The sequence below is a fragment of the Callospermophilus lateralis genome, chromosome 9 (genome assembly GCF_048772815.1).
Source record: "Callospermophilus lateralis isolate mCalLat2 chromosome 9, mCalLat2.hap1, whole genome shotgun sequence".
Lineage (NCBI taxonomy): Eukaryota > Metazoa > Chordata > Mammalia > Rodentia > Sciuridae > Callospermophilus > Callospermophilus lateralis.
Window position 1 is genome coordinate 1,780,363 of NC_135313.1, and position 13,319 is coordinate 1,793,681.

Consider the following 13,319-nt stretch of genomic DNA (forward strand, 5'->3'; position numbering starts at 1 on the left):
CTTGCTCCACCAACAAGGGTGGGGACTTAGCACCTACGGGGCCAGTCTTGACATCAGGGATGGAGCTGACGGACCACTGCTTCCCCTTCCTTCCCAAGCCAGAGCCTGGTGACTGAACAGTACAGCCATCATCATCTTTCCTGTCTTTCCTACTTCCTGAGCAGCCCCCAGCCATCACTCCCACTATCTGGGGTTTTTATGCCAGTTTTCCTTTAGGGGTCCTGGACTAAGCTGCTTTGCAATTACGTTCCTCAACAAGCAACCAGGTGCAAACTCACTCCACCTCCAGTCACAGAAGACCCAGTAATGGCCTTCTCTGGAGGACCCTTCCTCGGGATGCGGGCTCCGGCCCACAGTCTTCCGTGGCTCCACTTTTCCTGAGACTCCCGGCCTCCTGGGGCCCTGGTCTCTATTCTTCTTACCCTCTACCTGTTCCATATCTGGTTTACCTCCACCATGACTGTGGCTGCCTCCTCTATGCTGATGACCCCCATGTTATTTCAAAAAAATGACCAAACCGCAACAAAAATAGCTTTGGATGGGATCTGTCCAGTCAAGGTCACCTCCAGGTATTCAGTGGTCCAAGGCTCGCCTGGGCAAGAGGAGGCAGGTGAGGGTTCGTAACCAGCTGTTTCTTGTCTCTGACTACTTCCTGGTTGAGCTGTCCCTGTTGCAGCAGGTCTGAGAAGGAAGCTTTGAGCGGCAGGTGAAACATGCAGGTGAGCCTAAAAGAAGAAGGCAGGCTCAGAGGACGACAGGCCCTGAACTACCCTCCCCCGCGGACCTGCTGATCCCACGAATCCCAAGTCAGGCTCCTCACCTGTAGTGCAACCGGCTTTGCAGATTTTCTCAGCATCCACCCTGCTGTTCCCTTAGTTAACTTCCTGTCCTTTGGGATATTTAAAAATGGCTACAAACTAATACCAGATGAACAAATAGGAAACAGTGATCCTTTGTCATTTTCAGAAGAAACCACTGGGAACATTTTGATTACTTTTTCTCATCTTTTTTTGTTTTTATTTATAAAAATTATGTTGCATGATGTTTTGTAGTCTTCCTGTTTCCTTACAACTGTAAAATTAACTTTTTTCCAAGATAGAAAATCCCGTAGTTGTATGTTCATTCCAACCCCCTGCCTTTTTTTCTGTGAAACATTAAGCTTGATGTTTATCAACATCCATATTTATTAGGATCAAGTTATGGAAGAGGAATCACTATGTGAAAGAACACGCAAAATTTTAAGGTTTTATTTGTGCTTGCAGTTAAGCAACCATCCAGAAGTTCCTCTCAGTTGACACTCAGTTCATGTGCGATGATGCTTATTTCTTCACATTTGCTTTTATCAAACAGAGAAAGCCTTGCATTTCTCCTGTTATTAGGGAAGAGAACATTCTGTCATGTTTATTGGGTGTTGTGTTTTCTCAGTCCTTGTCTCCGTCTTGCTTTTGGAATGCACGTTTTTGTCTCAGCATTGAAAGCTCTCTTTCCTGTAAAGGAGATTAGCTTTATGAAACAGGCACACACTTTCCCACTTTTAATTTTATCCGTGTTCTGATGCACAAACAGTTCCTCCTTCCTCTTCAAACTGGGTCACTATTGCTTTCTCTTGGTAAAATCTCCCTGCACAGGCACAACTGTTAGAGTCAAGGAGATCAGACAGGTGTTCACCTGTGTGACCTATACTCCAGTCCAGATGTGCATCATTTCCTTCCCTCCAGGAAGTTCTTGGTGCCCCAGTCAACCCTCTGCTCATCCATCCCAAGGAAAAACCCCTTCTGATCTATGCCCTGCACAAGTAGTTGGCTAGCTCGGGTTTCATGCTAATGGTCATAAAATGTCTCTTTCAGCCAATTTCATTATGATGCTGACATTCATCCACTGGTCATAGTTCATTCTTTTTTTATTGCTAAATAGTATTCCCTTATATTCCACAATCAGGAATTATCCCATTTCCTGTTGATTGTACCCAACATTTTAATTCATGGTCATATTATCAATTTTTCCATTTATGATTGTTGATGGCATTCTCTATTCCATAACTCTTATAGAAACATCCACTAAGTTTTTCCTTAGTACATTTAACATTTAAAGCTTCATTTAATTTGATAAGGTACAAATTCAGAGTTATTCTTTACTCTTCAAATGATTAGCACATACTCTCTCGCATTGTGTTATGATTTGAACTCACCTTTTTGCATTTTAAGTCATTACTGGGGTGATATTAAAAAATACTGAACAATTGGTGCTGCACAGGCAAGGACCAGGCTGGAAGAGGCCGGGCGATAGCTAGGACAGCGGAGCACACACAGGCATGCTGGATGTCAGCCTGGGTCAGGATGTTTTCATATTAGAGTTTAGATAATGTTTTCTATGAGTTTTCCTTCATTACTTTTCTTTTTGACTGTTCTCAAATGTTTATTCTTCCAGATGACACTGTCAATGATTTTGTCAATTCCCAAGTTTTACTGGGACTCGGAGTTACATTTAATATTTAAGGTGTTTTCTGGCTAATGTGGTTGGGCTATTCTATCATGTGTCCTAATGCATACACTCAGCTCAATGCTCAATGCTCAATGCTACTGTTACTGTATCTAAGTAATTGCTTTTTCTGTATTTTATCATTAGTCACTGGCTGGACTTCTACCAATTCTAGATTTTGAGTCTTTGAGGATGTCTTCATTTCTAGGGATTGGTTTCTTCTGCCACTGGGGCTTGTTTTTTTCAGATTGGGATTCTCCTTAAATGCCTTAGGTGAAGCCCCAAGTGGATGTTCCCTGGTGTTGGGAACATTCCTCCTTCCCTGTTTGCTCTGTTCAATGCTCCACCTGCACAGCTAAGGACCTTTCTTTTATTGTACATAACTCTCCTGAGCACTTTTGTTTTTACTGGCCAGGACAAGCATTGTTCTGACATAGGTTGCCCTGAGGCTCCCCAGGGGCCTCTCTCTCCTGGAGCTCAGGACTCCGGGTGAGGTCCAACTGGCACAAAGCAATGAGACTGCTTGTTTTCTGAATTGGAGTCTACCTTTTAAAATCAATCCCACGTAGGATTATATACCAGAACCTTCTGATTAGACTTTTTGTTCAGGCATATGTCTCCCACTTGTACTTGAGATGTTTATATGCCAGACTTCTATTGTAATATTATTGCACGTCTTAAATAGTCCTGTCAAATAATCTTGACTCTTGATTTTGTCATCTAAACGTTGCTGGCTGCAGACGCTGCTTCACTCCATGAGAAGGTGACAGTGCGCCTTCTCCCTGGGCGTGACGACCTCTCTGGTGGGCATTTCTCCACCCTCGGCGGGGAGGCTGAGCTGTCCTAGAGCTTTCTTACCACGAGCAAAGCCCGGAGATGGTCACTTGGGGGCAGTTACAGTAACGGAGAGCTGCACATCACCTTGCAAGCTGTATTTGTGCCACACAACTACAGCTTTCTCGCGAGGCCACGAGGCCTACCGACTGCGCAGAGGCCGGGGCCCGGCATCAGGGCCCCTGTCGCGGAGGCCAGGCACCGCACGGCTCGGGTGCTCCCAGCCAGAAGGCGGATTCCAGTCACTCGCTCTGGGCGACTGCGGCCCAAGCCGCCAGGAGGGCGCCCGGATCACGCCCTCCCGCGCGCCAAGGCAACCTCAGGCGCTGGGCCCCGGCCTGCAGAGGGCCGAGCGCCGCCTCGAAGCGCGCTCCCGGACTTCGGGAACGCGGCGACGGCCGAGCGAGGCCAGCCCGCGCCTGCCCGGCCCGCGTTCCCGCTCCGGTCCCAGCCCCGCCAAACAGCCCCGGCCGCACCCCGGGCCCTGCGGCCGCCCCGAGGCAGGGCGGGGCCGCCGCGCCTGCGCACTTGCCCCGGTCCCTGCGTCCCCGGCACGCAGCCCACGTGACCGGCGCCCGTGCCCAAGATGGAGGCTGCGGCAGGGCCTGGCCAGCCCCCTGCCTCAGCCCGCGCGTCTCTGCGCCCCCTCCGAGCGCTAGCTAGCTGCGTGGGCGCGCGGTTCTGATCAGTGGCAGCGCTGCAGGCTGCCAACTAAGGTTGGCTACGGCTGAGGCCCGGTTTCCAGTCAGTATCCGCCCCGGCTCCCTCCGCTTTCTACATTGCGAAGCGCCCGGCACTAGCGCCTGGAGCGTCCTCCGGTACGCCCCGCCCCCCTAAATTGACAGCGCCGGGAGCCAATGGGGTCGTGGATATGAGCGGGAAGGCGGGCAGAGGTGGAGCCTCTGTACGGGGATCGGGGCTTGGGGCCGACAGTTGGGCTGACGCAGGGCGGGCACAGGCCCCGCTGTCCAATGGAAGGGCGTCAGGGTGCCCGGGGGCTGGGCCGAGCCGTAATTGACGCGCTCTTCATTAGAAACCGGGAGGGGGCGGGGCCCGCGAGGGGAGGTGACGCAAAGCCGCCGCAGCCAATGGCTGGCGGGCCGCCGGCGGGAGGGGCGGGGCTGGGGCGACTGACAGGCGTCGGGCGCGGCCTATCCCCGCGCGGCTCGGTGCTGGAGGGGGGAGCAGCATCATGGTTCAACGTGGGTCAATTTTTTGTGAATGAGGAGGGGAGGTTGTGGGGCCGCCGCCGCGGAGCACGGTCCCCGCCGCCGCCCGAGCCCGAGCCCGTGCGCCCGCCCGCGCCCTCCCGCCCGGCCCGCTCCGCGCGCCCGCGTCGCCGTCGCCGCCCGAGCCGCCCGCCCGCCCGCCCGCCGGCGGTGGCGGCGCAGGCTGAGGAGATGCGGCTCTCAGCGCCCGAGCGGGGCTAGAGGCGGCCGCCGCCGGTAAGCAGCGCCGCGCACGCCCGCCGCGGCAGGTGGACGCCGCCCCGCGGCCGGCCTGGGCCCGCGCGCCGCGGGCGGGGCGGCCTGCGCGGCCAGCGGCGCAGGTGGGCGCGGGCGGGCGGGGGCGCCGGCCCAGCGTTTATGTAACTTTGTCAGACGGACGTGTGAGTTTGCGGAAAACGCCCCTCGGCGCCGGGGCGGGGGCCGCGGCTCGGCCCGGCCGCCCGCGGGACCCGCGGCGTTGCGAAACGCGCGGCGCCGGTGTTTACGGGGACGCGGGTGTGTGTGTGGCCCCGGAGCGGGAGCCCGCGCGTGCCGGTCGGGAAGGCCAGGGGTGGGCCGGTGCACTCCTTAATGCACGTCGAAAATTTGTAATAACTTGCAGCCGCTGATAGGAGTGTTCTCTTTATTGCATGCTGTAAATTGACCTGCTGTGACACAATTTTCAAATAAAGCGTTGCAGAAATTAAACTTAAGTTATTTTAGAACTAATGACTTTCTTAACTAAATCCTAATTGCATTACTGTAGAGACCTACCTAATTGCTTGCTGAGAGCAGCTCTGCCTGCTCGGGGAGGGAGGAAAGGCCTGTGTAGTCACTTTGCCTGCCCGCTTTCCTCTAGTCAGGCTTTTCCGCCGGTTCCCACAAACCACCTAAGCATTTAAGGCCTGGGAGTAAACCTGAGTACATTCTGGCCCCGGAGTCCGGGGGGATGCTGGCGGCTTGCACCCTGACCTGGTTTCGCTTTTTCTTCGGTAATAAGATCGTGGTTGCCTGAAGTTCTAATTGCTTCTGATAATTCCGTGCATTATTTTAGGGACGAAATGAAAGCTGGTGTGGTGGCTTCAGAATCCAGCCAGGAAAGGTGGTGGTGGTGGTGGTGGTTGGGGAGAGGCAGGGAGATTGAATTAAGAAAACTCAGCTGCTAGTACACAAATATACACTATAGCAGTTACAAGGCAACAAAAGTTATTGCAGAATCTTGCAATCACTATGGCAACACGATTACTCTATTATAATTGGAAATGCAAAATGCCACCCAGTTAGAAGTTTCATCAGAATGGAGTTCTGGATATCAAAAATATGTGAGATTTAATTTTTTTTCAGGTAGCTCCTGTGAATTCTAGTCTGGGTTCAGCTATCTATTTTTAAGACTGATCAGCTTTCCCAGATATTCTCCTCCCTGGGATCTGTGGCATCTTTCCCCAGAAGAACTCCGGTTTGTGTGGGAGGGAAGTATTTTCATGCCTTAAAAACACACACCCTGACACAGTGTAAGACTTCTATAGCTTTCTGTGTTCTGGGTTTTTCTTTGGAAGATCAAATACCTTCCTAAAGAGAGCAGTAATCAATCAGAAAGAGGCAGGGTTTGCTGGGCAGGCAGATGGAGCACTGCCCTCTTAGGGTTTTTGCTTTCTCCTACAAGGGAGCTGGTGGCAGAGTGCCCCTGGGGATCCTGGAGCAGCTTGGAGGGAAGATGGCTGGACTGCACAGAGGCCTGGAAGGCCTAGGGACCAAGGACAGATGTGGCCAAAGAAGCCCTTGTCAGGGAGAATGTTCTGTGGTCAGCAGCTTCTCAGGCATGCAAAATAAAAAGCCCCAGATGCCACGTTCGCAGAGGCTGTTGCTCTACAAGGTGGACAAGACAACATGGCACCCTGGCCGTGTACAGCTCCAGCAGCCAGGCCTGTGAGCATTCAGGGTGTCCTCCCGGTGCTTGCCAGAAGGACTCCAGTGCTGGAAGTTTCCACACATTGTGGGGCTGCTGCAGTTTAATTTTGTTATAACTCTTTCCTTTTAACTACTGCATATTTATGCCCAGTAATCGACTTCCATTTTCCAGCTTCATTGTGAGGTTTCAATGCAGCATGAATGGCTTTGAATTCCGATCCTTTGATGTTGGGGGTGGCACCAAAGGAAAGGCGACTTTGTGCCGTCCTAATTGCCGGAGCAGAAGATTTCATGGCTCCTGTAGAACTCATCCATGCTGTTCTCTATTGAAAACGGCTGGCTCTCCTGGCTCTGGAGCTGCCTGAGCAGTGCTACTACCTGATGTAGGGAGTGGGGAGATGGAGGGTGAGGGATAGCTGCTGCTGCTGCAAGCTGGGGGCTCTCACTCATCAGCAGAGTCCTTGGCGGGGGAGAGAGAGTGCCCGTTTGTAGGGGCCCCCAGTCTGTCGGGCGGGGGGGTGTCTGGGAAGATAGTTTTGGAGGGGCTTTTATTTTTGGTGTCTGGTGGCCAGCATGTGTCTTGCAGCATAATGGCTCCAGGCATTTGGCTTTGATCTAGAGCAGGGAGCAGTATCTTGTGGTTCAAGTCAGGTGAAAGCCGGTGTGTAGTGCTGCCACACTTGAGTCATCTGTGGGGAATGAGGGCCACAGAGCCTGCTCATTTGTGTTCCCGTCACAGGTCAATATCTGCTCTCAGGCCCTGCTTAGGGGTGGCCTGTGGCTGTGTACCTCCCTGCCTCCACCTCCTCATTTCCTGGAAGGCAGGTGGCCTCCACTGCTACCCTCCATCTAATTCCACATAACTGTGGGTTAGGGTTAGGGAACTCTCTTTTTAGCCTTGTCTTTCTTGGAGCAGGGAAGTGATAATACTAGTGCTTGTCACATAAATCAGTAGCTAGCACTAATGAGCACCTAATTGAGGCCGCATGCTGTTGTTTTAAGCATTTGCCATCCAAGTCTTTTTATTGCTGCCCACGGTCATGAGAGGTGGGCCCGGCTGTGACCTGTGTGAGAGGAGAAGCCTGACAGAAGCTTAGAGTGGAGTCCTGGTACTCCTCGCTGTGTTAAGTCCCAGTGGTCAACCCCCTCTCCTCCTGCCCCTGCTTCTGGGCCAGAGGTGGTCTTGAGTGTTGTTGAGATGTGGGGGCAAGAATGGCCTCTTTGAGAAGATGGTTTGGAATGGCTTTTGGGTACAGGGCTTGGCTGCCCTGGAGCTATCATGGCTAATCCTGTTTCATAGGGTCTGAGAAGTCATTTTGGCTTTTCGGCACTCTTAGGTTAGACTCAGGCGGCCTAGGACTGGAAGGTATCTTAGCGGTGTAGGCTGGTGGTGCAGAGCAGTGGTGGGGCACTTGTGTGGAGCTGATTCATCCCTAGCAAAAACAAACAACCTCCCAAGCTCCTTAAACCCAGGCCACCCAGAGGCAGTTGTATTCCACCTCAGATCTCTTCCTGAGAAGCCCCCAGGCTGTCTCTGGGAAGTGGGGGCGGAAGGTGGCTGGTGCTCCTCATCCATTTTAACCTGAGAGGCTTAGTTTGCAGATTCTTCTGTTAATTATCTTGGAGGATTTTATTGAAAAATAACACATTTAAAGGCCAAAAAGTTTGAAAAACTGCCGATTAATCTATTCTTATCGATTAATCTATTCTTATCGTAAAACCAAACCAGAAGACTTAAGAGAAAATAACAACAGAGTTAACATATAATTAAAACAAACAAACAAACAACTGTCGGCCGGGGCTGCAGCACAGTGGTAGTAGCACAGTGGTAGAACGTTTGCCTAGTATGTGTGAGGCCCTGGGTTCCATCCTGGCAAACAAAGGGAAGCAAAACCAAGCCTGTGTGGCAGAAGGCTTCCTGAAAGCAAGGTAAAGAGGTAATGAGAGAGAAAATAGGCAACCTGTTACGCCTTTATGACTCCAATAGTAAGGAAAGCGCCTTCCTAGAGCAGTATGGAAGGGGATCAGAGGGCTAGATGCGCACTCTCCAGGGCTGACAAGAGAAGGCTGGCCTGCTCCTGGGTCAGTCCTCTTCCACACGGGGCTCCTCGGGTTGAATAAGTCACTGTAGGGCAGTTGCTTTGAATAGGATCTAGCACATGGTAAGCTCAGGAGTGTTGGTTGTTTGATATTACTTGCTCTCTGGAGAGACTTGTGTATATTGTTATGTAAAGTATAATAATCACCTGAGTGCTGTCTGTAAAATTTTCTTTTTTGGTAGGGGGCATTGAGCTCAGGGGCACTGGAACACTGAGCCACATCCCCAGCCCCATTTTGTATTTTATTTAGGGATAGGGTCTCACTGAGTTGCTTAGCACATCGCCATTGCTAAGGCTGGCTTTGAACTTGCAATTCTCCTGTTTTAGCTTCCTGAGCTGCTGGGATTAACCATAGTTTTATGTCACATTTTAAAATGGTAGTTCTCTCCTCCCAGCAGCTCTGCATTTTGAACTTATTCTAATGGAAGTGTGTAATAAATGCATAGACACTCGTATGTGCAGGATATAGGCCAGACCTTTTATAGAAGCGATGCTTGACGAACATGCTTGACGTCACTGTGCTATGGAGTCCCCCGGGCACAGATGGGCAGACGATGCAGGTGTTAGGAAAAAAACAGTGGGCCCAGCACAGTCTGCATCCAGGCCTCCTGGTTGTAAGTTCTCGGGTCTCTGATGTGATAATGGTGGCCCTTTGGGGTTTCAGGGAAATAGGCCGTAAGGGACTTTCATTGTCTTTTTATATACTTATATTGTATACAGTTTTTTAATCTTTGTAGTAAGCACGTATTACTTTTTAATAATGATAATAGTTTTAAAAATTGATATTTTCGTTGGGGGGAAGTATGTTTCATCCCCATTATTTACAAAAGAGAAACCAATTTGTTGCATTTAAATTGTTAGTGTTAGAAGAATCCCAAGGGTGTTTGTTGCTGAGTCCCTCATGAACTCTCCGAGGTGGGGGCTGTCCTCCTGGGTATGGGCTGCTCTGGCATAGTCCATGCAAAAATGTTTCCTAAATGGCTTCTCCCAAATCATGTTCATACCTACCTTTTCTTACAAGAAATTCTATCAAGGCTTCCCCTTGTTCTTAGGATCCTGAGGATCCCTAAAAGCTGGCCTTATCCTAAGTGTCTGGCTTACCAGCCTCACTGGCTGGTACTCGCCCTGTCTGCTGAGTTTTAGCCCCTATATATAGCTCCTATTGCCTTTGCTGCCCTATACTCGATATGGCCCCAGGGTCTTTACACATACTGCTTCCTTTTCTTGAGCTACCTCCCTTTGTGTCTGTCTTCCCCAGACCCTCAATTATGCTGTGCTTTGGTCTCTTGTTCATCTTAGTCTAACAGCTTTCTTAGTCCTTCTCAATAGGACTAAGTTGTGCCATTTCAGTAGCTCATTGTGATAGTTGTTAGGGTCAGCTGTTGTGCTAGCTGAGGGGGCTCGCAGCTAGTGCCTGGTAGTGCAGGTGCTTGGGGATGACAGTCTGGCCAGGCAAGGGCCGCTCTGGCCACAGCCCCTTGGGTCTCTGCTTGTGCTTTGGACTTGCCTGTTTCCTGACCCCTCTCTCCCACATCTGGGAACTTCTGGTCCTGATTCTGGCATTTGCATGCTGTAAGGAGATGCCATGGGTAGGTGTGAAGTGGGTTCTGGGATGCTTCAAGGCGTGGTGGGAGGGGTTCCCTGCTGTCAAGGGGCACAGGGCCACGGCAGGGCCGGGGGGTGCGCGGCCGTCCTTGGGTGGCCCCGCCAGCTGCAGTGTGCAGGGTGGTGAGCTGCACTCCTACTACAGCCATTTCCTCTGCTTCCTTCAATCTGTAGTTAATCTGATCATTTCTTATTTAATGCCATGATTTTCATATGGCACCTTCCTATGGCTGTGTGTATAAACATTTTGGAATCTGGTCTGTTTAAAATGTGAATGTTAGACTTTGTTTACTATTGTTTATGAAGTCTCCTGCCTGGTGAGTCAAGTGCTTTTGTTGGATTGATGTTTAATCTTGAAACAATAAATCATTCCTTAAGGCCTGGAAGCCTGACCAGCATTCCCGGGGGAGTGCTGGCCGCAGGATGGACTTGCATTTCCCTTGGGAGCACTGTCATCATGGTTATGGTTATGGCTATTTGCTGGAGTGGTTCTTTTTGAAATGAAGTTTCTGCGACCCCTGTGGCCCTGGCCTCTCTTTGGTGCTGAGTGTCCTTGGGGCTGAGTTCCTAAGTATTTCTGAAGACCAGTTATTGCTTTGTAAATACTCATCCTGCACACAAGCCCAGGTGCTGGCTTTCTTGTGGGCTGGGACTCCAGGGAACACCTGCTCTGTGGCCAGCACAGTGGAGGGCGGGGTAGCTATGGGCTCCATCAGGAGGACCCCCGCTGTCCCTCAAAGGCATGGGTCTGGGGGAACAGAGCAGGAAGAGGAAGCACACATGGAGGTGCGTGCTGACCGCCGTCCTGGGCCAGGGCTGTGGAAGGCGTGAGGGGAGAAGCTAGGAGGCTGCAGGGCTCAGTAGGCGTGGCAGTGGGGGCCAGGCCAGGTGAGGAAGAGAAGGGCAGGGCAGGGCAGGGCAGGCAAAGGCCAGGGGCACTGCTGGGAGGACTGCGGTCCTTCTGAGCCAGAGCCATGGCGGGGCTGCAGAGGCTGTGAAGCCTGGGGCCTCCAGACTGGAATGCCAGTGCGGGCCCAGCCGGCGCTGCCTCAGGAAGGCTGGTGTGCGTGCGCTTGGTCTAGTGGAGGTGCAAAGGAGTGTTGGTGCCTGGCTCTCCTGGGTGCTGTGCCTCGTCTGTCTGGGTTGAGCGGCCCTGCTTGGCACCTGCCAGAGGCCCCCAGGTGCCTGTGGTGTGGCTCGGCCCTCCCCGAGTGTGTGGCTGGTTTGTGGCACAAGGCAGGGGCTGCTCATGCTGGGGCGGGGAGGGTCCAGGTGGCTCCAAGGCTGGTCCCCTGGGTGGTGGCCATTGCCTTCCCTCAGGCGGTGCTGCTGAGAGCACCCTCTGGGACCCTTAAAGCGACTTTCCATGACTGAATTCTGCTGGGAGCCAGCAGAGAAGACTTTCTGTAAGGACCAACCAGTCTTCTCCGGCCATTGGTTCTCTACTTTAGAGTCCAACACCGTGGGCCATAACTGCTGGCCCTGCGTTGTTTGACCCGAGCAGGTGGGCAGAGTGTGGCCAGAGTTCCTGGGACCTGAGGTTCCCTGTAGCCTGTGGCCCTTGAGGACTCACTCACCTGTGACCCCCATTTCAGCTTCCGGCTGTGGATCCTGAGGGGGAGCTGGCACTGGCTACCAGGGCCTGTGAGTCACATGGTGGGACATGTATTCTTAATTAGCCGACAGCATGACCGTGCTCTTGAGGGTTGGGCCTCGACCCCTGTGAACTCTGAAAGGAAATCATAAAGAGATGGTTGGGAAGTGCTCTGGTGGACTAGACCCTCTCTGCTATAAAATTTGTACTGAAAAGTTTATGGTAGGTGGTAACCATCCCCAATCTTTGGGAACATATCTTTGGGAACATATTTGGGTGTTGGGGACAGAGTGTGGATGTTCAGTCAGACCAAAGTCAGTCCCAGTTTCATGTCTTGGCTCAGCCTGGCTGCCATTGTTTGGCCTGTGCACCCAGTGTCCCCATCTGTGGGCTGGATGAGGGAGGCAAGCCCAGGGGATCTGCTGAGCTGCTGGCCTCTCCCGAGTTCCAGCTCCCCACACCCCTGTCGCTCACTCCTCCTCTGCCAGCAGGTCTCTGGTGGAGTGGGAAACAGTGTGCCATCTGCAAGGGGCATGTTGTCACCTTGCCTTTGACGCACCTGCAGGACTGCTGAGGTCCTGTGCCAGCCCAGGGCATCTCTGTGTCTTCTGGAGTCGCAGCCTGGGCAGGGCCTTCCTGCAGGACCTTTGTACCCCTTGAGAAGAAGAACAGGTCTGTCTCTCCTCTCAGGGGCTTTTTCCTATCTCAGATATCAAGTCTTGGAAGCTCAGAAGCACACTGTTAAACTGCATGCAGAACACCATCTTTCTTCGTGTGCCAGGGTGCATGGCTAGTATCTGAAGGGCCACTGGCGCACAACTGTGGACACACTGCCAGGGTGCGTCTGAATTGCTTCTTGGCCATGATGTGATTTGTACCTTGGCCAGTGGTGCTGAAGTCCCTGGCCCCGAGGAGGGCTATGCAAATGGCCAGGCCTCTTCTGCCTGTCTGCTTGCTAGTGTCTGGAAGTGGGCGCTCTGGGGGAGGTGGCTGTAGGCTGCAGGTCTAGCTGCAGAGGCTTCTTGCCCGCCTCCCCGGGGGGGTTTCTGTCTGCTCTTCACTGTGCTCCTTTGCAGGAGCCCGAGCTGGAGTGCCAGTGCGCGTCTGGCTGTCCTTATGGTATTATGTGGCAGCGGTGGCCTGAGGGAAGCTGTGTGGATGTGTTGCCTCTCCTGGTGGCACTGTGAGGAGCACTGACCCCATGGAGGGCTGTGAAGGACTGAGGACTGAGGGCAAGTGGAGGTGGGGGTTTTGTGGAGCCCCTGCAGACATAGCTTCTCCACAGATGGAGCTGTGGGCAGGTGCACGGGGCAGGTTGACTGTAAGACCAGGGGACTCCTGTGCATGGGTGCAGAGGACCAGGTGATGTCCCCTGGGATTGTGGAGAAGGTACAGTAAGGAGATTTTTCGAGGGTAGCTCTGCATGTCGAGCAGGGATGTATTTCTGGTAGCTTTCCATCAGATAGGGTCTCTCTGTGGCAGGGCCAGGAAGGCTGCACACTCTAGGAAACTGACTGTCTTGCTTTTCCAGAAAGTGCAGATGGAGGAAGTTTTCAGGCAGGGCCTGATCCAGCTCTTCCACAGTGTCCCCAG

General features: G+C 52.5%; 1 protein-coding gene across 8 annotated transcripts in view; it reads left to right on the top strand.

Moving 5' to 3' along the window:
* The first annotated feature begins 3,902 nt into the window (after nt 1-3,902).
* Hdac4 (histone deacetylase 4) overlaps nt 3,903-13,319 on the top strand; it is a 256,818-nt gene continuing 247,401 nt past the window's right edge. For 7 of the 8 annotated variants that reach the window (XM_076866634.2, XM_076866638.2, XM_076866637.2 and 4 more), the window contains exon 1: nt 4,684-4,757. The gene's annotated coding sequence lies outside the window, so the exon portion shown is untranslated. Of the gene's footprint in view, nt 4,131-4,683; nt 4,758-13,319 lie in introns of those variants that run through there. The other variant, XM_076866635.2, reaches the window with a different exon arrangement.